The sequence below is a fragment of the Oreochromis niloticus genome, linkage group LG23 (assembly GCF_001858045.2).
Source record: "Oreochromis niloticus isolate F11D_XX linkage group LG23, O_niloticus_UMD_NMBU, whole genome shotgun sequence".
In the NCBI taxonomy this organism is placed as follows: Eukaryota; Metazoa; Chordata; class Actinopteri; order Cichliformes; family Cichlidae; genus Oreochromis; species Oreochromis niloticus.
Window position 1 is genome coordinate 4,548,238 of NC_031986.2, and position 24,800 is coordinate 4,573,037.

The 24,800-nt window shown below is 39.0% G+C and overlaps 3 long non-coding RNA genes across 4 annotated transcripts; 1 reads left to right on the forward strand and 2 right to left on the reverse strand.

The window, feature by feature from the left end:
- Positions 1-7,065: 7,065 nt before the first annotated feature.
- On the reverse strand, positions 7,066-8,260 carry LOC112843745 (uncharacterized). Its single transcript, XR_003216229.1, has 2 exons — positions 7,896-8,260; positions 7,066-7,570 (listed from the first exon to the last, which is right to left on the reverse strand). It is a non-coding gene; the product is annotated as an uncharacterized LOC112843745 (long non-coding RNA).
- An 8,332-nt stretch (positions 8,261-16,592) lies between these two features.
- Positions 16,593-19,179, reverse strand: LOC109197020 (uncharacterized). 2 transcript variants are annotated; one of them, XR_002058345.2, is made up of 3 exons: positions 19,145-19,179; positions 18,375-18,538; positions 16,593-18,038 (listed from the first exon to the last, which is right to left on the reverse strand). It is a non-coding gene; the product is annotated as an uncharacterized LOC109197020 (long non-coding RNA). The 2 variants fall into 2 exon arrangements; XR_003216232.1 differs by lacking the exon at positions 19,145-19,179 and having other exon boundaries at positions 18,375-19,138.
- Positions 19,180-20,237: 1,058 nt separating this feature from the next.
- Positions 20,238-22,395, forward strand: LOC112843749 (uncharacterized). Its single transcript, XR_003216235.1, has 3 exons — positions 20,238-20,430; positions 21,117-21,188; positions 22,213-22,395. It is a non-coding gene; the product is annotated as an uncharacterized LOC112843749 (long non-coding RNA).
- The last annotated feature ends 2,405 nt before the right edge of the window (positions 22,396-24,800 follow it).

Consider the following 24,800-nt stretch of genomic DNA (forward strand, 5'->3'; position numbering starts at 1 on the left):
ACAAGTAACCATAATAGACCAGAAAAAGAAATCTTATTGATGCAAATCTTCTCTAACACCTTCACGTAGCAGGTATCAAACTGATGAGACACTTTTTCTCTTCCCGTTGACAAGAACTTGACATGGACTTGAATTTTCCATACTTACTGTTCGTTTTGTTGAGGGTGACCAAATTACTGAGGTAGACCAAACAGGAGAACCAATGGGACACAGCTTTGAACAAAATATTTGTTGAATGATTGAATGAAATTTATTTTTTAATATTTGTCACATAGAGCATTGCACAGTGCTTTACATGATACACAAGTCCCCCCAAAATAGATCCACTTGCAGGGTTGTTGTTGGTTGTTGCTGTGTCTGTTCTGCTCCTGCTGTCCTCTATATATCACAATGAGTACCACCTCATAAAATATATGGCTCTTGAAGTACCGCCCTTATTGCCGACATTAAAGTACAGTAGTTTAGGCCTATTTAACACCATATACAGTTTACTTGAAACAATTTCATTTCTTATATGAATGTTATTCATTTTAACAGTCAGAATGTGACAGGAGTTGAATAATAACAACTGTACTGCATTAAAACTCCACAGCAGGTGGGATATCCAGTCTTTAAGTGATGACCTGATGAAACTTGCTTCCGGGTCCAAACTACATTTATAAAGGCTGTTGTGTTTTTAACATGGTTTACTGCTTTGTATTTTTTTTTTAATTTCATATGAACAAACCCCTCCTGGCTACTGGGAGTTTCGCCATCCAGGCAATAGTTTCCGACTCACCAACGGTGTCTCCCGGGCCATCAGCGTGACAGCGGCGTGCCGGATTTTCAGTTTTAAGGCTCAGGGAAACGCTCTTTAGCGGCCACGACCACTGGCAAAAAGGAAAGGCTACTCTTTATAAAAAGGCAACCGTCATCACATTTTCTGACCAATCATAACAGCCCATTTCACACACATCTTTAAATCATCCTCTGCCGAGCAGCCTCTGAACCATGAAGAAACTTTCCTGAACTTTACACTGGTGTATAGTGTTACACAGCATGATGTTTCACTGTGAGTCTGGAGTTTTCATCATAGTAAACCTGCATAACTCCTGTTGTGTTTTTAATATAGAAAATAGAAGCATAGGTGGGAATAAAAAAACAGCCCCCCCCCCCCCCCCCCCCAAAAAAAAACAAACAAAAACAAAACAAAAAAACAAAACTCATCTGTTATGAAAAAATTGTATAGTGTGTATAGTGCAGGTGGAGCGGTGCTGCCTTCAACATCCTCCTTTTATTATTTCACACTGTAGAGACTGTAATAAAAACACAGGGACCAGACTTGGTTTTTAGAGAGAAGTTTGGCAAACAAGGAAAACTGAGAACATTTTTTATTTTCATTACTTCACTTTTGTTTCATAGCAGCCACAGGATGGCACCAGAGTCCAGGTAAAAGAAACAAAGTTTAAAATCTGTTTTTCTTCACACCCCTTCACGCTCTTCTTTTTGTTTACATCCAAAATGTAATTTAAGGTTCCCACAGTTCCCACGGACAAACAAATCTAACTAAAATCTGCAGTGATGAATGAGCAGAGAACCCAACCCCAAATCCTCCAATCATGTACACCTGACATCAGAGCGGTGACAATGAACAGAACAACCAAGTTTTTTTTTTTTTGTCTGTTTTTCACGGATTAGAGCTGAAAGAACAAATTCTTCTTGCTGGGAGCTATTTTCAGAAGCACATTACATACTGCACTAAAGATTTCTTGCAGGTAGAAGGCTGGATTAACTCAAAATAAACTACACTGCATGTGTTCATTGTAATAAGACAACGTGACCACTGACTGAGCCCACTGACACAGACTGCCTAAACAAATAGTCCGTGTTTATTTCCAAGAAACCTTTTGACATAACCTCAAAAAAGCGCGAGCTGGCAGTGGACTCCATAATTGGTCATAATGGCTCATTACCTGTGTGGACTCAGACTGTGGAGGCAATAGTAGATACAAAGAGTCAGCCACGCTGTTCAGCACAGAACTTACGGAGCACCAAAACTGCACACATTCCCTTTATCATGATGGCTCGTTTGAAATTTATTTAAAATACATTTTGAGTTAAAGTTTAATTTTCTGAGTTAAACTCTGATACACCTGACCGTGTAAAATCTGACATTAAAAATCTGAAATTACTCAGATGTTAAAGATTATTTTCAAAAACAATTATCTAATAATTATCTAATAGAGGCAGCATCTTGGTTACATCTCTTGGATGAATGGATGACAGGGTGCTACAGCAGAGGCTTTCATATGATTAATGGCAGATATTCATGGACTCATGCAGGGTTTAATTTTTACTGAAAGAATGTTAAATATCCAAATCCAGCTGTGTGGGTCTTTGTGCTGTCACTGTGCAATGTGGACTGTGCACCCCGCAGCTATGCAGGAGTTTCTTAAAGTGTCGCTTCAGAGACGTCTATAGCTTGGACACATAGTATTTGCACACTGTTATAATGATTATTTCTTTGCATCTCTGCAGTGTTTTATGATTTAATGAAAATCAAGTGCAAAACCTTTGACATTGATCCAGTGGTTTGTGGTTAAAAAATAGCAGTTTTATAAGCTGAGGTTGTCCATTTTCTGACTTTCTTTATATTCTGATAGTTTGTAACAATCTGAAGTGCAAGAAGAATTGTGAAGTAATTTTAAAATATTGTTCCTAATTTGGGAACAACACCAGCTGCTTCCATGTCTTGCATTAATATTTTAATAACTTCTCTGCTTTTTGACAATTGTTCCTCAGATAATTATATTATCTCTGTTTGTACGATACGACGAAGGGAAAAACAGGGTACCTTTTGAAAGTCTTTTAACATTTATTGTCTTATTTATTTTTGCAAAATAGATGCATTATACTCTGTGCTTTTTCAAAGACAATGACACTTGGGGTTCAAATGAAAGCACTGGGGTGTAACATTATTGGACATTATGAAGATATTAACAAATTGTTGAGAAAGAAAGAAGAAAGCAAGCAGAAGAAGACGAGAGTAATAAACAAGATCACAATGATATATGGGAATATGACAGTAAATACTAAATATTAAACATTATGGTGCAGCACGTGAGATCGACAGCGCACAGTGTGCTTTGAGGTAGGAGCCAAAAAGGGTGTAGTTTGTGTGTGTGATCACCCGTGTGTACACCTGTGAGCATGAACGCGCTTGTTTTTAAAAGGTTCCTTCATGTAATGATCTGCTAGAGGGTGTGGGGGGCCACTGCCCCGACCTGTGATCTTGTTTATTACTCTCGTCTTCTTCTGCTTGCTTTCTTTTTTCTTTCTCAACAGGTGATCCAGGTGATCGATATGTATTTTCTGTCTGCTTATTCTGTTGGTTTTTGTTTTTTGCCCTTTTTCCCCATCCCTCTTCTCAGGTTTTTTTTTTCTTTCCCTCTTTCTTTCTCCCCTTTCTTTCCACCAGTCAAGTCTGTCCCGTATTCAGCAAGTGAAAATAAAATAAACAATAAAAGGTGAATCAGATGGACCATTACGGCAAGGCTGGGATGGTCCATTTGGTAAAGTAAATCCGTTGGGCATCTTTCTTCGCCTTTAGACAATAATTCTGATGGCAAAAGAACCAAACGGGACAGGTTAAAAAAAACAACAAAAAAAACAAAACAAAAAAACAAATTGTACAGTTATGAGTGTTTTGATATCTATATATAAATTTGGATGCACAGAAATGCCTGAAAGCAGTGGAATAAAGGAATAAAAAGATTTCAGATGATAAATTCAGGGGGTCTGTCTAGCCATCCATCCATTTTTAGCATTAATTAAAATAAAGTCATGCAGGACTCAAATGCAACATCGAGAATAAAACACAGTGAGACATGGTCAAAGAAAGACACTCTATAAGAAGTCCCACGATATGAGCAAATGTATGTAAGGAGATACTGTAGCAGAAAGGCAGCTTCACATCTTCGCCATGTTGGCGATGACTGAAACGAAAAAACAGACAAACAAGAGCTTTAAGCTTTTCTGCAAATACTTTTCATGTGTTTGTGTTTGCACGTATCTTTTATCTTCTTTACTGTCAGACAGTTAAACACCAGCGAGGCTGCAGCTGGAAGAACAAACGAGAAATGTCTTTTAAACATTACTTTAATGAAATGCTCAATCATGATGAATCAGATTCTCCTGCGTCTTAAGAAAGTAAAAATAAACTAAAAGTAAACTTACTGAAAGTAAAAGAAAAAAAAGGGTGAAAACTAGTGTATGTGGATAAATCTGGTATATTTACACGATGAATTTAATACACATTCATATCTGACTCTGCTGCTTTGTCAACAGCAGCTGTGTTGCTTCCAGTCAGTATCACGTGCTGAGCTCTTGTGCCCTCCTCCTCCTTTGCATCCTTTCAACATTTTCATGTACAAAAATGTTGATGCACAAAATCTGCCATAAAAATCCAATATTGTTTTTTGCTTCTTTTTTCATAAATGACTCATCATCATTATAATCATCTTTGTTTAGATGCAAGAAGAATCATATAGAAATGAAAAAGGGATAAATCTTCTGACCAAACCTGCTGGGACTGTGTGAGGTCCTGAGGCTAAGAGTAAGGATTTATCCACAGGAGAGCTGCGTTCTTACAAACCATCCCACTGTGTAAACCTGACATCTGTGGAACAGCTGAGCTGTATGATGTGTACAAGGACACAAAACATTATTTACCATCAGATCCCGAGCCCTCCATGTGTTAATCAAGAAACTGCTGCTGTGCTACATCCATAAATAATGAATAAATTAGGAGCTAAAGCTAAAAGGACAGTTTATTTGTACCATCTTCATGTGAACACATTCAAGAACATCACAGATGAAAGAAACATTAAAAACTTCCACACTACATAAAGCAAGAAAAATAATTTTCTTTCAGGTGGTTTCAGAAAAAACAAAAACATCAAACAGCTCCAAGACTCTCTTTGATAGAACTAAAAACCTTTATTCTCATGGTCCAATCATGAGTGAACTCCCTGATGAAGCCTTGTGTGCTAAAACATGTCAGAGTTTTAAAGGTTAAACATGAGTTTCCAAAACGTTTTGCTGGAGAACAATGAACTATTTGACTGAGTTTCATTTATTTACAGACGAGCAAAACCAGGACAGAGAAAAAAGGACAAAACTGACTCAGTAAAACGACAGAAAGTAAGATCCCATGTAAATCTGTATTATGTAGAAGTTCAGCCCAGCAACCAGTTCAGTTCAACCAGGGCTCTAGAGTGCGACCAATTTGGTCGCAAATGTGACCAAATTTTTCAGTGGTACGACTAAAAAAAAAATATTTGGTTGCACCTGTGCGACCAAATATTTTCAGATAACAACAAAAAAAAAAAAAAAAAAAAAAAAAAAAAATCTCTGCAACTCTCCGTGTGCCAACAACAGACACACATTATGCCCCTATCATGGACTAAACCAATCAGAGATAGGCAGGGGCGGGACCTCTCTGATTGGCCGTGGTCCAGTTGAAAGTGCAGGTGGAAGAGAGAGGTGAGTAGCTTGAATAAAGTGATATCAATTCATTAACGGATTCCACACAAAGACGTAAACACAGAGCAGACCCGACGCATCAGAATCAGCTTTGTTTTTCTCGGCTTTCTCACCCGACGGCCCGAACACGGACACGCTGTCGGAGCTTAGCGACTCTGATGCGTCGGGTCCGCTGTGTTTCCGTCTTTTTTGCGCTGATTCTGAGCTGCAGGTTTTGTCTCTCCAACCAAAATTCGCCGAGCCAGCAGCAAAAGAAGCAGCAAACTACGCTTCACATTTGATCAATGTCGTCATGAATTCCCTCTGACTTTTGCTGTTTTGCTTCCACCACGATAAAAATCACACTTCATGCACAGCTCTCTCTCTCTCTCTCTGTACTTCAAGAACAGTTTCCCGTCTCAAATCTCTGTTTTCTGCATTATCCATCCGCTTATTACCCACCAGTCTACCGTTGTTTACAGCGCTGTCGGCCGCTGTCTTTTTCTTTTCTTTTTCTTTTTTCACTTAAATGACCTCGGACAAGAAAGCCTAATTTCTGCTGTTCAATACTGAAGAAATTTAAACTTCTTAAAATTATGCAAAATTGCAGAATATTTTTAAGGTTATCTGCTATAAAACGCCAGACCAGGAAAATCTCCTTCATGTTTTTCTGTTTTATTCTCAGTTACTTTCACACAAAGGCATCTGCTGTGATGTTCACAATTCTGATGAAGTCTCACATGTATCAGTACTGATAAATGATCAGAATTATAATATTTCTGACTGTCTGAGGCTAAATTGAATCGACTCAGGACTTTGAGAACCGGAATCGAATGGATTATAGAAATCAGTGATGATACCCGGCCCTAGTGAGAAGCCTAGGCCCGACAGAAGTGGATGTAGCTGTGGGTAATAAGAAAAGATGAAAAGAACTATTGATAACTTTTGTGTTAAGGACTGATCCGTCTGAAATTCATAGCCAGCTCTGACATGGTGCCATCAATCTTTGAATGCTGAAAAAGCACAGTGTATCCAGGAAATACATTATATGCTGCAATAAATGCACTGCCCAAGTGTCCCCACTGCCTTTCAGCAGCAGGCAGCAGCAAACAGGTCGTCAGAGGCCGAGATGATGATTAAGTTTAACATTTTCTACAATATTGAAAAAGCAATTTAAACACAAGTTTGTTAGATAATAATTTAGAAATGAATATTGTCTGTATGGACTTCCCCCCCCAAAGAAAGTGCACATGTAAAACTGCGGTGTTAAGCGATGCGGTTGAAAAATTTGAGTGCGCCTAACTTTTGTGCCGGTACGCCTAACTTTTTAAAGTTAGGCGTACCGGTGTGCCCATGTCAAAAAGCTAGTCTAGAGCCCTGTCAACACAAGTTTAAATGATTCTATCTGAACTCTGTGGAGCCTGATCTCAAGCTTTTTGAGTCTGACACTGAAACCAGAGGATCTTTCTGTCTCTTCAGATTCACTGTGATCCAGTGGTGGGAGTGATTTCAGCCCTTAGTGATCACGCTGATGTTTGCACAGAGCAGACAATGAGGTGAATGTTTTGGCACATTGGTAACAGTGAAACAGTTTATTAGTAACGTGGGATCGTTTGTGTTCAGAGTATGAATTGAGATTCCTGAAGCTCTTGTCACACTGGTCACAGCTGTAGTTTCCTTCCATGTGTGCACGTTCATGCCTGTTACGATGACTTGAACATGAGAAGCTTTTGTCACAGTGTCTGCACTTGTATGGTTTCTCTCCTGTGTGGACTCGTTTGTGTGATTTAAGCTGACCTGCAGTGATGAAGGATGACCCACACTGATCACAGAGGTGCTTTTTAACCCCACTGTGAATCAGTTCATGTCGTTTTAATCCACCTGATGTGGTGAAGCTTCTCCCACATTCTTTGCAGTATTTCAGTTTGTCTCCAGTGTGTCTACGTTGATGTCTTTTTAGGGTCAATTGCCATTTGAAAGTTTTTCCACACAGGTCGCAATGAAAGTCTTTCCCACCACCACAGTGATGACAGGGTTGAGAACTGGATCCATCTGTGTCGCTCTGCTTCTAAACAAAGACACAAAGACAGTGTAAGTCAGTCCTTCAACATTTTTATCCTGAACGTCGCCTGAAATAAAGAGCATCTCTGCAGACGTCCAATTACATTTTACTGTTTCAGTTAACACACTCAGTTTACTGGGCTGCAATAACTACAATACTACCACCATAATACTACAGTAATACTAAAATCATAACTGACATGAAAATCTGAATAATCACTCAGAGCTGCTTTTCCATGCAGTAGAATTGCTAACATGCTAACACAGTTTAATGAGCAGAGTTGTTCCAAACAGTCAGGCTAAAATGACAAGATAACAATATAAATACATACCTCACAGTAACTGCACTTGTAGAGTCTCTTTCTGGTGTGGATCTGTTGGTGTCGTCTCAGGTTAAGTGGAGATTTAAAAGTCTTCTCACACAGGTCACATTTATAAGGTCGTCCCTCAGTGTGGGTAAACATGTGTTGTTGTAACTCTGTGTGAGTTATAAACTCTTTGCCACACTGTTCACAGCAGTACACATCATGTCTGGTGTGAATGTGTAGGTGTGTATTTCGGTTCCCTCTCTGGCTGAAAGTTTTTCCACAGATGTCACAGCTGTATGCCTTAATTCCAGAGTGGGTAACTAGATGACTCTGTAAGTTTCTACTGTGAGTAAAAGCTCTGCCACACTGATCACAGCTGTACGCTTTAACTCCACTGTGGATGAGTTGGTGTGTTTTTAGGGAAAACTTAAAGGAAAAAGACTTTCCACACAAGTCACAGCTGTATGCCTTAATTCCAGAGTGGGTAACTAGATGCTTCTGTAAGCTGCTACTGTGAGTAAAAGCTCTGCCACACTGATCACAGCTGTACGCTTTAACTCCACTGTGGATGAGTTGGTGTTTTTTTAGGGAACCCTTCCTGGAAAAAGACTTTCCACACAAGTCACAGCTGAACGGTCTCTCTCCAGTGTGGATGACCTGATGCTGCTTTAGTTTAGCCTTCACAGTAAAATCCTTCCCACACTCGTCACAGGTGTATGTTTTCTCTCTCTTTCTTCTGTGAGGTCTGTCGGCCTCCTGAGAGCGCTGACTTCTCGCTCCATGTTGGTCCTGCAGTGACAGAGATACAAACAGAGGCAGTGAGTGAAATGCAGTCGTGGAACAAACTCAACCTTCAAACTCCCTCCATTAACACTAGTTTTAAACCTGAAGGTGGAGTGTGGCACCAAACACCTTAAAGGTCTCTTATCACCACCTGCTGGTAGTTCTAACACATTACATCCAACCTGGTGCTAAAAATAATTCATGACTGTTTAAACACTAAAATCATGCCCATCCCTCCTGATTGTACACACACACACACAGTTGTTGTTTGTAATACATATTTCTATAATTTAGATCTATACATAATTATTCAGTGATATTAAATCCTATGTTTGTTTGTTTATTCAAAAGGAACCCCATTAGCTTCCACAACAGATGTTGCTCGTCTTCCGTCAAATATAATCACATAAAATATTATACAATAAAGTGGATTCAAGATATCCACATAATTTGGCTCTTACATCCACAGTGAGGTTTCACAATTAAAATATAAGCAATCAATAACAACAATAATATCAATGACATTGATATTTGTGTAATGTGCATCAAAAACAAATCATCTCTTACAATATTACAACAACTAAAAGTTCTGTAAATCGGCTTTTAAATGTTCATTGAAGTTTTGAATAGTTGCTAATTCTCTAATTTTATGAGGCTTGAAAGTTGCTCTAAATAAAAGTTTTACAAAAAGTTACTTTTAACTCGAGCATTTACTAAATTGCAGTTTGTTGAAAATCGTGTAATATGATTATGTATTTCATCTGGATACTGCAGCTGAGCAGAAATAAATGTGGTGTGTTTAACAGAATTGCGTTCTTTATAACTACAAGTAAGCCATAGAATATTTTAGCCTGTACAGGAAGCCAAGAAAGTTGATAATGTATTTTATCAATGTTAGTATTAGAGATGGCACGATGCCAGTTTTTAATGTCCAATACCGATTCCGATATCATATGGATATCTGCTGATACCGATATGAATCCGATATGGCGTTTTTTGTAATCAATAAAACTGTTTTTTAAATAAATATCTTGCTGCATTTTGTATAAGTTCATACTCAAGTTTTAAAAACAAGACACTAAAGCTATTCCGTTATACCAAATGAGCCCTTTCCAGGGCTCGCAAAATTTCAAAATCCCTGGTAGCCCTTCGGGCAGGCACTCTTTAGTTTTTGGTAGCCCAAAATAAATTTAAGTAGCCCGAATAAAAAAGATTATTTTTATTGTATAATATTGTAAAGGAAACAAAACATCAATCAAAAAATTGTTAAAACACAAATTACAACAACTGTATAAACATTACAATCACCTCAAATATCTGGTTCTAATTAAACAGAAATTTCTGTGAACTTGTTAGAACTGTGTAAAACATGAATTAGTCTGTGTCAGATCCTGAATCTGAAATTTCCACTGAAGTCTCGGATGAGAAAATGCCACTCGACGTTGAGGGCATAGCATCTCCTTCATCAGCTTTCTCTTCCTGTGCATTGCCCTCCATTTCACTGCTCTTTGTTCTTGTCTGGGTTTTATGATCCAGGTGTCTTGAACCTTTTCCAGAAAACATCCAGAAACGAATCGACTTGTCAGGGCAAAAAGATTCAACTGTTTCCCCATTAATGGAGAGTTGCATGCAGTCATTCAATGTTTCAGGGTGTAGAGAGGTACGATGTGTTGTCTTCACTCGGTTCATGCAAGAAAATCCTCTCTCACAGATGGCTGTTGATGGACTAAGTGTCAGCATTAATTTCACCAGCAACAAGATATGAGAGAGATGTTCTGGATTCTCAGAGAGGAGATCTCTGTACAAGCAATCTACTTTGCGACCCCGGCGTTCTGCAAGCCGCACTTTTAGATCCATCCATTCTTGTGGAATTTTCTCTTTCTCTTCTGCATCTAGCAAACAGGCAAAATCTGTGACAAGATAATCCACCTCTTCATCCCCATAATTTGCTAGTTCTTCTCTGGGGTAGGGAAGAGTGGAAGGGTCAAAAACCTTGAAACAAGAAAGAGGCTTTTCATGGAGATTTTTAAATCTGTTGTCCATGTACTTGACTGTGTTGTCAATAATCTTCTGGATCTCTGCACCAAAGGTGTCTTTGTCTGTTCCCTCACCTCTTCTAGCAGGTCGCTGACTTTTTGTTAGCTGAGTTCCACAGTAGCAAATACTACCATCCTGGTTCGCTGTGAACTTTGTGTCCAAGGTTTTCTGATATTCTCCTGGTTTTGTTTTTAGGCTGAGTAAGCGTGATGTTGTGCTCTCAACTAACTGATTTGTTCGTGTGATGTTTAGGTTATCATGCTGAAAATCAGTAGAGCACTTGGATAAGATGGTACTGTAGTCCAACATGAAATGCAGGAAGCGAACAAATTTCTCAGTCTTCATCTCCTGCACCACCCCCTTAGCCTTGGCTGCATCCTCGGCTTTGACATCACTTCCTTCTGCCATGTTCTCCATATGAACAACAGTGGGAGTGTAATTTTTTTCCACAGCCTTTAGACATCTCAGCCGGCTTGGAAGCCACCGTGTGCTCTTCAGGCCACTGAAATGTGCCAGCCTCTCATTTAGCAGTTCACTTATTTCTGTCAGCTCTCTTCGCTTCTTTGGGGAATAGTAGTACATCTTAAAGATGGTTTTCAGTGTATCTTCAAATTTCACCAGGTACTCACAGCCTTTCACGCTATCCAGCACGGCTAGCTCTAGTTTGTGTGCCACACAGTGGATTGTTATGATGTGGGGTATCCTCTGTTTCAGTCTCCCAGCTACTCCTGTTTTCTCACCCATCATCACTGCAGCACCATCAAAATTTGCACACACTACTTTCTTTTTCCATGTGTCTTCTCTGATACCCATGGTGTTCACTGCTTCATCAATAGCCTCTAAAATACCTGCAGCATTTGCACTCTTGACTGGCTGACATTTGATCATGTATGTGGATATGTCACCATTATCCCTCACATACCTGACGTGAACCAACTCCTGTTCTATTATACCAGTGTTTGTACTGCCATCTGCAAGAATGGATAAGAACCTGCTTTCTTGAATTTCCTTTTCAATCTGGTCTCTTGAAGTTTGTGCTATTGCTCCAATAAACTCTCTGCAAGCATGGTCATTGAGGTAAGTGGAACCAAGATCTAGGCCATTTGCTTTCTGAAGTTTGCAAAGACTGCTAAATTTTGCCAGTGGTAGTTCAATCTTTGCAACGTAGTACGCAGTTCTAAACAGCTTTTTCAGGACTTCTTGTTGTGCTTGGTTTATTTTTAGTATGGTTTTTGCAATTGGTGTTTGTTCTGGGACAGATGCTGCAGACTGAGCACCAATGCATTTCTTGTGATGCAGAGATTTCTCATGAGTTCTGATGGGGTCTTTCAGAACTGGTCAATTCAGAGTTGTCACTGGCTGAATAAAACATGGTGGAATCATTGGCATACCCAAGATTAACCCAAGACATATTGCAGATCGTTTGTGAAAACTGAATAGAGAAGTGAGGCAGCTGCCTTGGGGTAGACCACAGTTCATGTCGCAGCTCTCGGAGAAATAAACATTATAATAAACCTTTTGCCGTCTTCCAGACAAATAACTTTTCATCCAGCACAGAGCAGCTGGTGAAAATCGATAACATTTTAGTTTATCGATCAAAAGATCAAAATTTATCAAATCAAATGAGATTCGAAGTGCGTTTCTGAGATACCGACAAGGCCTCCCTTGCAAGTAAATCGATCGATCGCTGTTGCCTTGTTTTTCTCTGAACCATCTACATGTTCATTCCTTTTTTCAGAATTTAAACCGGTTTCATTATCCCATCTCACTGATATAATAATGCACATGAAACCAACTATGTGCCCCTTGGATATGTTACCTACACCATTTCTCAGAGATGTGCTGAAGACAGTCGGCCCCAACATCCTTGCTATTGTAAATGGCAGTATCTCATATGGAACTGTTCCTGACTTGTTTAAACAAGCTGTTGTCCAGCCGCTTCTAAAAAAACCTGGTTTAGATCAGTCAGTTCTTGGCAATTTTAGACCAATCTCTAAGCTGCCTTTTTTGTCTAAGGTTCTTGAGAAGATTGTCCTCCACCAATTATCCTCATTCTTAGACACGCATAATATTCTGGAAAAATATCAGTCTGGTTTCAGTTCCTTCCACAGCACAGAATCTGCTCTACTGAAGGTGTTCAATGATGTGCTTCTAGCTGCTGATTCTGGAAAAAGTACAGTTTTAATCCTTTTAGACCTGAGCGTAGCATTTGACACTGTCGACCACACAATCCTATTAAACCGTCTAAAGACGTGTTGGCATTCAAGGCTCTGCTCTAAAATGGTTTGCCTCTTACCTAGAGAGCAGAACATATTCTGTGATGCTGGGTAACAAATACCCTTCTCCAGCTACACTCACTTGTGGAATACCTCAGGGCTCTGTTCTGGGCCCGGTCTTATTCTCCTTATATATGCTCCCATTAGGCTCCATTTTTCAGAAACACCAGGCCTCCCTTGCAAGTAAATCGATCGATCGCTGTTGCCTTGTTTTTCTTTCATGGGAATAAGTCCTGGAGACAGCGGGGTCTGAGTTTAGACCCAATAGGTTCAGTGAAGAAAAATGTCTGATCGTAACCTGAGGGGGGGTTTTTACATTAAGAAAAAGGCACCAAACATCAAACCAATTTAAGCCTAAACAGTAACACATGAAAGTAGAGCAGGGCGATATGACCAAAAATATTAACAGTGCAAATGGGAATTTGCACTGTTAAATTTTTATATAACTTCAATACACATAAAAAACAGCTGCTTGTTTAAGTGAAAATACATTGATGGGTTTTTTAATAAAGTTGTGGAGTTGTAAAAGTATTTTGTCTCGCGTCAATTATATCGTCAGTTATATCATTATCGCAAATTTTCAAATGTATATCGTGATAAATATTTTTGGTCATATCGCCCTGCTCTGTCTGTCACCTTCTGTGTTGAGCTCATTGTTTTCTCTGTAGTGACTGAGCTGAGTCCAAGTAGCTGAAAATGATCCTCTGCTGCTCCGTCAGACTCTTCTCCTCCTGCTGATCAGCTGTAACACAAAGCAGATCTTTGTTAGGCTCCACACTGCACTGAAGAGTCAAAGTGTCTCATATGTTCATCTGACAAGTAAAAGAACACATTTTTGCTTCCCGAGGTGGGAAACTTATTGGAAACACAAAAGGTTTAAGCACCGATACAAAATTTAGCAGTATAGCAGGAGAGACTGAGGCCTGTTATTAGAATCAAATGCCCAGTGGGCCGACACACCAATACACACACACACACACACACACACACACACACACACACATACATACATACATACATACATACATACATACATACATACATATATATATATATAGAATAGAATAGCTTTTTATTGTCACTGTTACAAGAACAGTGAAAGGCAGTTTGGCATCTCTCCATGTGTGTGGAGTACACAATAGCCTAAGTATTTACACAACAGCAGACAAATTTACATTTACACAAGAAAGATATGTACAAGTTATACATACACCTGCAAACATACATGCACATACATACATATATGTATATATACATATATGCATCCGTACATACATACACACACATATTTCCACATACACGCTTGCATCTATATACATACACATACATGCCATCTAACTAGCAGGTGCAATGTGAGGTGCAGTGTGATCAGTGATATTGCACATCTATCGATCGATCGATCGATGGATAGAGAGAAAGAGAGAGCCCTTTTGAATGTTGGCAAGTATGTGTATGTGGTGTTAAATAGGCCTATACTACTGCGCTTTGATGTCGCTCGTAAGGGTGAAACTCATTGTGAAACGTTTGAGAACCACTGCTACAGAACAATGGAGATTTCCGTTATATGGTAACACCTGCAACTCACGTGACGCCCAGAATTGTACAATACTGATGCTTGAGAGCGCGCGTGTGATGCAAGTATGTGTAGAGTGTTGAGCGCGTGATCAGTGGTGAGAAAAACAACTCACGAAACTTGACCTTTCTATACTCGTGGCTCACTTTCACTTCTAATCTATTCGTTTGCACACTTACACACAGCCAGCTGCTGTTTCCTGTTTTGCTACACTCTGGAGAGCCTCGCCTTTAACGGTCTTCTCTCACAGAGAGCAACAGAAAACTTCATTCAGAAAACTTCGAAAAACTCAAGATTGACTGAACTCAGTTCAAAGTTACCTTGGCACTTACCTTTAGATGTGAGAGGTAGTGATGGTCCGCTTGAAGCTTGTCACTACCCGATCCGTACCGGAAACCCGATCGGTACCCCGCATGCGCGAAAGGTGTCTACTTCCGGTCGAAGCGTTTTACGATAGTTACGGGTCAGAGTATCTCTTAAGATGTTAAGAATAATAAGCATCTCTTAAAATGTTTCCGATAATGAAACATTTAATATAATGTAGACAACAACAAAAAATAAAAAGATAGTGACGGATCAGGACTCCCCGATCTTTACTGCGCATGTGCAAAGTCGGACCGTACAAATCGAGAACTTTGACATCGAAAACTAAATTGTATTTTTGTTACTATTGATGCTGCTGATAAATAAATTTGATTCCAAGTGTTTTTAACCCAGATTGTTAAAAAAAACACTTAGAATTTATTTATCAGCACCTTTCGCGGACTCGCTGTTTCGCTGATTTTTTTTTTTTCTTAACAGCACATTGTTTTGTGCGTTCTGATTGCTGTAGACCATTGTCAATCAATCTAGTGCCGTGTCTTCTGCACAGCAGCGGTCCCCATCACCCGGGCCCGTTTGGTATCGGGCCGCGAGAGTTGAGGCTCGGGTGTGAAGTGTATGATTTTCAGGGTTTTTAATCGTTAAGTCGGGTTCCCTGGGTCTTTTCCCGTGTTGTAGTCGTGTGTCTTATTTTGAAAGAACTATTTACGCGTTACTATAGCGACCAGAGAGCAGAGAGGAGGATGTTATTCTCAATGTTGTTGGTGCATTTCAGGAGGACCCTGCTAATAAAGTTACACAATCACACAGTGAATTCGCGTTTATTATTATATTTACAAAATACCACCGTTTTTGTCTTTGTATCATTTTATTTTGTTGTATTTATCCGCGACACCTTAAAGGCCGCTCCGTGAAAATATTTTCTGACATTAAACTGGTCCGGGGTGCAAAAAAGGTTGGGGACCGCTGCTGTACAGTACATAATGAGTTTAGTTTGTCGAATTTATATAAATCTTCGATCGCTAGCAATGTAACTCTGAAGTGCTTTACTGTATGTTTGTAAGTTTTCTCCCCGACAAACACAACAATGCCGACGAAACAAACGTTTTGCGCGGTTTGATTTTATAATGGACTTGTCTTTCTACGAAGGTTTGAACTTTAAGAGTGTTTAAACAAAAGAAAAAAGTGTGAAAATGTTCGTGCCTGTCTGAGGAAAGTGTATAAAGCATGTAGTGAGGGGTTTTACAGTCTTAAAACAGCTACAATAATTGTAAAAAATAAAGTTGGCTCCTTCGCGGATTTCACCTTCCGCGGGTTAGTTTTTAAAACGTAACTCCTGCGATAAACGAGGGACCACAATATTATTAATAGTAGAGTCTGGGACATCTAATTGATTAACTTCCACATTGATTATCATGCACTATTATTTTTGTTCAAGGAGAGTAAAAACTATAAAACTCTCTCTCAGCTTGTCCGTTGCCAAAAATGGCCACTTTTGTGTATGTTCACAAAATGCTGTAAAATGTATATTTATTAAAACATTTATCTACCTTTACCGACTTTAAACCGACACTTTAAATTAGCACCAGTTCTTTTCAGCAAAACCGAAATTTTATCTACATTCTGTTTTTTACACTTTAAATGCCAGTTAGGTTATATATTACCAGTAACTTTTCAGATAAAACAGTGATAAAGTCCTAATGGTTTCATAAATCTTCGTATTGTATTTTATTTTTTCATATAAGCATCGGGGACAAGGCTGTCTTGCAATTGTTGAGGTCACTAGTGTACACCCTATTTCTTCCAGGATCACTCTTCATTTGTAGGTTTTAGTGGACTCTTAATACTGTGAAGTGATTTTCATGGGACAAAGGCATTGTATTCCAAGATCTGGGCGATTGTAGAGATGAGCAGTGATGCCCTTCTTACCATCTTTCCAGAAAGATAAGTGATCTGGAAGCTGTTAGGCTTACTTACAGCAGTAGCACTTTTTGCATCTGCATAAACTCCAGGACACATTTACTAACAGTGTTTGTTGCTGCGTGTGCTGCAGCTGCAGCTTTGAAATTTTTTGATAGAGTTAATATTTTGGCTATGGTGTCTTGTTATGAAATGCACAAGAGTAAAAGTGTTAGCATGTGTGTCAAAGCTAAGTTTGACTGGGAAACACAAAGGTCAATAACCTGTATCAACAAAAATTCACTGCAGCCTGTGTAATATTTGATGCTTCATAATTTATTCCCAGTCTATCTTGCAAATACATATTTGCGTTGCAATGTCATGCACAAACACACAACTATTAGATCCTTAAGATCAAACCTGTGTCATTCTTTTGGTCCACTGCAGTGTAGTAGTCAAAAAAGAAGAAGTGGCCACAAATGGACAGGATAGAGCCCAGACGGTTAATGCGTAAAATGTATAAAAATATTATTAATTACGGGGTAATACATTAATGTTAATATCAACAATAAACTTTTTACTTTGAAGTTACAAGTATAAACCATGCTGTTACATTTACACTTAAATTTTTTACTATTAGTATGGACATGGAAACAAGTGAACAACATTTTATAATAAGCTTAACTTGAATTCTGTACACTGAAAAACAAACAACACATAAAAAACACAAACAAACAGCCAGTGCCTTCATCTGTCCATTAAATGTCAAACATCGCATTGACCCATAGTCCCTGCTCGTCAGCACAAGCTTTTAAAAAGAGCTCCATGTCCTCTGCAAACTGAAAAACAAAGAGGAAGAAGTCCCTCTACACAAAAACACTGCAGATGACAGGCCAGGCAAACATCTATTGATCTGTTTGAATGCCTCCTCATCATGTGAGCCTTGAAGTTTTTTTTGTAAGAAGACTAAGACCACAGTGAGGGCATTTCATTTCCATGGACTTTCCACAAGCCACAGTTTCATTTAGCACAGAGGGTAGAACACATGAATGTTCTACCAAAGATTCAGAAAATGGTTTAGATACTGGAGACAAGACATCGAGAGGGAGATGTGGCTCCACAGAGAGTGCAGCGGGAGAGAGGCGGGGCTCCACGGAGAGTTCAGTGGGGAGCAGTCCTAAACGCTGACATGACAATATTTGCCTTGCCATATCCCCACGCTGTATGATTGTCATGTTACAGACAGGGCAGTGAAAGTGCACCGGCATATCATTTTGTCTGTAAGAGAGAAAAAAAGAAAAAACCAACATGTAATTTAAATGTAGTTGTATAGAATGCAATCAGTTTATCTAACAATCAGATTGTACATATTAACAAAAATATCCAAGCCATCCTCAATAATGAAAGCAAAATGGTGTGGATCACAAGAGCTGTCAGGAAATGTGGTGAACATGAAAAAAAAAAATTTAATGAAAACACACTTTTTTTCTCTTGCTGATGAATGCACTGAACTGTACAATGTGAAAAGCAACATTTAAGTCAACAAAGAGACTGCAGAGGTGCTGAAAAGAAGTGCATATTTATAACTATGAGGTATATTTAATACCAACATACCTTTGAAAGGCAAAGCATTTTTGATGTGTCCATTTATATACTCCTCAATCCCTGACAGTAGGGCTGAAAGTGGGGCACAGAGGGCAGTGAAAGAGTCTTCTGCAACACGTGGTGCATTCCTGCAATTCTGGCTTGGAGGCAGAATTCCAAATTGATATGTGCATCTAAAACAAATAGAAAATCAGATAAACACCATATACACATTTAAGTTCAGGTTTTAGCAGAAATAAGACGTTACAGTTAGCATGTAAGAGATTTGGGAGAAAATTCTTTACAAAAACATAATTTACAAGACACTTTTATTTGGGACATACGTATATATTGACATATAAAAGACAATTTAACAAAGGCTAACTAAAATCTGGGCAATAAAAAAGCAGTAGAGCATAGAATAGAGAATATTAGTATTTATAAATATATAAATCTCTTTGTGACAAACTTTACAATGTTTTTGCAGGTGGAATGAGAGACATGAATAAAGCGCAATATGCAGTAAATGGAACAATGTGCATCGATGTTACTGACAGTGAAAAGTAGTGAAGTGAATTTGTTCATAACAAGCAAAAATCAAATACGTTTGAAACTGACCACTAAATGATAACCAGATGTGTCAAAAGTGCACACATTACTAAAGTTTAGATACCTCGGGGGTATGACAGTTGTTGTAACGCTAACAAAGTGCCAACATAATCAGTGTAAGCAAACTAGATGATTCCTAGAATTATACAATTATTAACGGCAAATTTATCCATGAAAAACTCTGTCCCAACCTTTACGATCCACTTGCAAGGTTTCCACAGTTGATGATGCACGCAGGAATGTATTTCTGCCGATTGTGGAGGTCACGTGTTTCCGGTTACTGTGGAGGTCACGTGTTTCCGGCTACTGTGGAGGTCACGTGTTTCCGGTTAGTGTGGAGGTCCCAATATGGCGCTCCCCAGTGGCTGCAGCCAGACCCTTCTCAGACCCTTCTCGCCCATGCAGCCTCTCTAACATTTGATTGGTTGCCGTGCAAAGTAAGTCAAAACAGGTCGATCCTAGATAATCGATTGCTTGTGTAGACTTGGGGCAGCCAGGTATCCCAGAATGCATTTCAAATCACAGGCAGCAATGGTGGTGGTGTAGTTTTAAAATACCCCGTTTTTCTGTCACCAACTACACTTTTAACAGTGTTTTAGCCGCGAATGTCGCGCCGTATGTCTGGTCAGGTTGTCAACATAGAACATGTTTGCAAAAGTGCTCAGATGTTTTCAGAGATTTCACTAGCTCTGCTAACAGTCAGCATGCAGAGTGCACCGAGGGGGTTACGTTAGAGTTGGATGTCTCGAGACCGGTCTCGAGACCACTTTTACGTGGTCTTGGTCTCGATGGACTTTTGTCTTGGTCTTGTCTTGGTCTCGACTGACTTTGGTCTCGGTCTTGGTCTCGGCCTTGCGTTCTCAAATCGACGTAGTGTTCGGGAGATTTGGAGTCAACCATCAGCGGAGCGGGGAGGGCGGGGGCATACTGGGCTTAAGCCCGGGTCATTTTTTCAGAAGCATGGGGTCTTTTGGAGTGTAATTTATTAGTTAGATGCCTGACTGACAACTGTATAAAACAAAAACAACACACGAAGCGCAGAGCGCACCGTCGTAAATTCCCCCTAATTTTGGTATGATCCGAGCTCAGGCACTAGGCGACTGAGCGCAGCACACATGTAAGCGAGGGGGGAGAAGCTGCTCCCTGGGAGTTTGCTGCAGACAGAGGAGAGCTTAAGTTTGACCAGGTACCAAAGCAAATCATTTGTACTGTACAAATAATCTAAATATGACGGTGTATCACAAAAGATCGATATAAACTGATCACTTGGTTGCGTTACTTGCTCTTCGAGTGAATCAACAAATGGATAAATAAAAAGCCGAACGACAATGCTGATTTTTTTAGAGAGTCTTAGCTTACATTTCATATTTTCAGTTCTTACCCTCCACGGCTAAACAAACTCTCTAAATCAGTTTCAATTGTGTACTGATGTACACAATAATGGACACAAGGAGCTTCTTTCAAAGAAAAAACTCAGGTAGATGTTATTTTATATATTATGCTTTGTATGTTGTTCAGTATATTTCTATGCAAAACAAGAGGAATTCCAATACACAGCAGTATATTCACAGATGAAACCAGATATTTACATACACTTTAGGGAGAAAACATAAAAACTTTTTTTTTTTTACTGTTAAACATCAATTTAGAGTAAACTTGTTTTGTTTTAGATAAATAAATGTTGAAATATCTTTTGAATTAGTTAAATGTCAGAATAAAAAGAGGGAGCTGTCTATTTTAATCACTTTCATCAAATTTAGGAGTACATATACAAGTTTATTGTTAATTAATAAGAAAACTCCAGACGATTCCATTCTGAGCTTAAGAAGCTTCTGAAAGGTTAGTAGAGTCCATGTGAGTAAATTGGTGACACACCTGTGGATGCATATAAGGCAAAACACAGAGCCTGTTTCTTTGAAATGGGGAAATCAAGAAATGTCAACCGAAACACCAGGAAAAGAATCGTGGAGCTCCATAAGTGTGGCTCAATTTTGAATACAAAATACAAAAGTTAACAAATATGTTTTTTATATTTATCAATCTAAAAAAATAAACATTTAGTCTGATTTGATGTTACAATGTTTGTGTTTTTATCTGAAGAGTATGTAAATATCTGGTTTCAACTGTATATTTGATGATGTTGGTGTTTGGCTTGATTGTCAGCACAAAGAGGGAGAGAGAGGAACAGAGAGGGAGATGAAGAAAGAGGACAAAACAGAGATGGAACAAGAGCAGGTGAGACACACATGTTAGTCAAATGGTTGTTTGCCAAAACTCATCAGAACATATATCTAATACATAGTATAACTTTTTAGATACCATTTGTTACTTTTCAAATTCTATATTCATTAAGTTATGCAGGCTTATGAAGGCTAAATAATTATATAAACTTTTCTAAATAGTGTACTTTGGTAGAATTAAAAAATAAGTGTAGTGCAGGTCTATGATGATTTTTAGTGCTACTATCATCTAGTTTTGATTCTGGTTCTGTTTTGGTTAAGTCCTAAGTAGTCCTGATTTTGAACTGTTGTAGTCCTGTTTTAATTCCGGATCAGTTCTGGGTCTGGTTGAATTGGGGTTTAGTCCCTGTGTCTTGATACAGTTTAAGGTGTCCTGCATATGTGATATTTATTTTTTTTCCTATATGAAGTCATTTTTTTTTAACAAAACTCAAAACAGAGCCTTATAATCTTTCAGTCATTTCTACCCTCACTTAATTTCCTTTCGCTGCTCAGCTCTCACACAGTGGCTTAGCTATGCTCCAATCCCTCCATGTTGTGGCCAATCACATGCGAGGATATAGGATAATATCATTATGTGAAAAACAGAGAGGGTGAGAGACGCGACAGTCAAGTGGACAAGATAAGTAAATATAGTTTTTTTCCCGAGCGCAGAGCTGCTGGAGCTTGTTTCCCTACAGAGCACTTTATAGACGAAGCCACTTTATCAGCGGCTGATGTCCAGTCACCGGCACAGCTTTGAAACCTCACCTGAGTTTTAGCTCTCAGTGGTTAAACACTGAACTTAATTCACTCAGGTTCTGTCTGTCGGGTCACGTTTACTTCGCTGTTTTATTTACAACTGAGCAAATCGGTTTGGCTGAGGTTAAAGTTACGTTTCATAACTGCATAGTTTTACAGATGTTTAATGGTTCACCGTGTTAGACTGAACTATTCGCTTTTCTTTATCTGGTGTGTTTTGGATTTTAAAAGTGAATTTTGAGATTAAACTGACTTTTAAAATGTTTTTATACAATGAGGAAAGAGAAGGCGCATTTCCACCGAGAGGAGCAGAGTTTGCAACTACATGTTCATCATGACGACTGCAACCTGGACAGAAATATTATATCATCTGTTTTTTATTCAACTGTATTCTAAGCACCAGCGATCTGTTAGAATTTTTAGAGTTTACTTAACTAAAAATAAATAAGGTTAACATATAATTTGTGTGATTTTTTTTCTCTCTCTTTTTTTATTTTATTATCATTATTATTATTATTATTATTATTTGCTTTTTCGGTCATGTTATGTTTAACTGTCAAAGGTTTGTTACAAACGATGAAACACATCGTGCAGACTTCTGGATGTTAGAAGAAAACTAATACTGCCTATGAATGAGACTAAAGGCAGGAAGGTGTCCTTTAAAACTAAACATGTTAATAGGACCTCCCTATTTATATCATAGTTTATGATATAGCACGTGTATTTCAGTAATAACCTACTGATTTCAGTGTAGTGGTGAACAGTCACACAGCTCACATGGGCGTTATCTGTGATACTCCTTAACTATAATTTATCCAAGTTAACGTGCTGCCGGTAGGTTTCCACAGTCCCAGCTGTTAACGTTATGCAGTAACCATGGTAACCACGGACTCTGAGCGGCTGGATCGACGGAGGTCAGACAACAATTTTACATATATGATCTTAAAACAGGACACAGCCACTATACGTGCTGGCCTCATATCAAATGTGAACGCAGAGTGAGTCTATGTTTGACGTTTGCTTTATATCTAATCTTCCTCTCAAACATTTAAACAGCAGCGAGTCTGCAGCTGAGGGAACACGAACTCAAATTGTCGGAACAGGTTCGATCGTGGATTCATTTGATGATTTATTAAATGTATAACTGTTATTCTAATCTGCTGCTGAGTCTCTTACACTGATGAAAATGCAGAAAACACAGATCACGAACATGAACACCTGTTCAACCAATCACTTTCATTCCACTTTGATCTGTGACAAACTGACGGTTCATCTGTTACAGTGTTTCGTTAGACTGCTATATTTTTGTGTTCTTTATGCTGTAGATTTTCACGTCTCTGGAATAGTTGGCAGTATTAAGGATGCTTTTCTGTAAAATCATATTGATATGACCCGTGACATATTCGTAGATGACAGTTAGATAGTCAGCTGGGAAACTCTGGGTTAACTCAGAGAGCTGAAGATATCGTGGATATGCTGACCTCGCTCCGTGGTGTACAGGGCCGTTTGCCCTCATGATTAATATTCACAATAAAAATATTAGGCGAACATCATGAAGTCTGTATGTGTTTCATAGTGTCGAACAACCTTTGTACGGTTAAAGCCAGCAGTTACTACATGACGGAAACACCAACGTTATCTCTTTTATGCGTTTAAACGCAGGTCACGCTGATTACTGAACAAAACCCCAAAGATCAGCTGTTAATAGAATTTATTTGCTCTCTCTCCTCCTTAAACATGTTTTTAATGTTAGTTATAATTCAGAATTGGCGACTGAAACACGTAGGACACATACGAACATCAGGAAATAAAACCCCGATAAATATAACCTCAGTAAAAGAAGTCAGTGTCAGCGGGGGTTATTACAGCTGTGTACCGGGGCCTGCGCTTTGTCGGCGGTAATAACAGCTCGATTGCTTGCGAGGTGAGCGGATCTATCCCACGCTTTGCCGTGAGACTGGGCAGATATCTCCGAAATCATCGAAGCAATTTGCAAAGAGGCTGTATCTTGACAAACCGACCAGACATATGAAGATTAAACCACTACATTCTCGGCTAAAAAAATATTAAAAGTGTATTTGGTGACACACAAACAGGGTTTTTCAAAGTTCAGTTCTGTTTCCACATGCCGGTTGTTGTGTGCTAGAAACAATGGCCACCAGGCCAAAGCAATGGTTTTGAGTCGATCAGCGTTAACCCCGCCCCCTGAGTTTGATGGGTGAGTCTGACAGATAAAATTAATTCATGGTGAGAGCCAGGCGCCAGGACTGCCAAAATGAAATAAATAAATATATCATTAAATAATTAATTAAATGTGTCAATAATTAATTAAAATGTGAAATACATAAATAATTAATTAAATGTGTCAATAATTAATTTGTCTGTGAAGGTTCTCAGTCATCCAGGTCATCGTAGTCAAAGGAGTTTGCAAAGCTAAGCGTCTGGACTTCTTTGAGTTGCTTGAAGACGTTTCACCTCTCATCCGAGAAGCTTCTTCAGTTCTAAGGTCAAATGGCCGAGAGTCCCAGATTTAAACCCAGTGGGAGTATCCCCCCAAGGAGGGACAAAGGACCCCCTGGTGATCCTCTAATCACATGCGCCAAGGTGTGAAAGCGGGTGTGGGACCTAATCAGCCTGGGTTTCGGGTGAGCTCATTGTGAAACCTGGCCCCACCCTATCATGTGATTTCCTGAGGTCAGATGGCCCAGGATGTGAGTGGGCGTTAAGGCGTCTGGGGAGGGAACTCAAAACTGGATTATAGATGGCAGACAGTTGGTGTCGTAAACCACCGCCTCTGTTCAAAGATGGTCGCTCAATAATTAATTAATTACATGTGTCATAACTATTTATTTAATTAATTAATTCC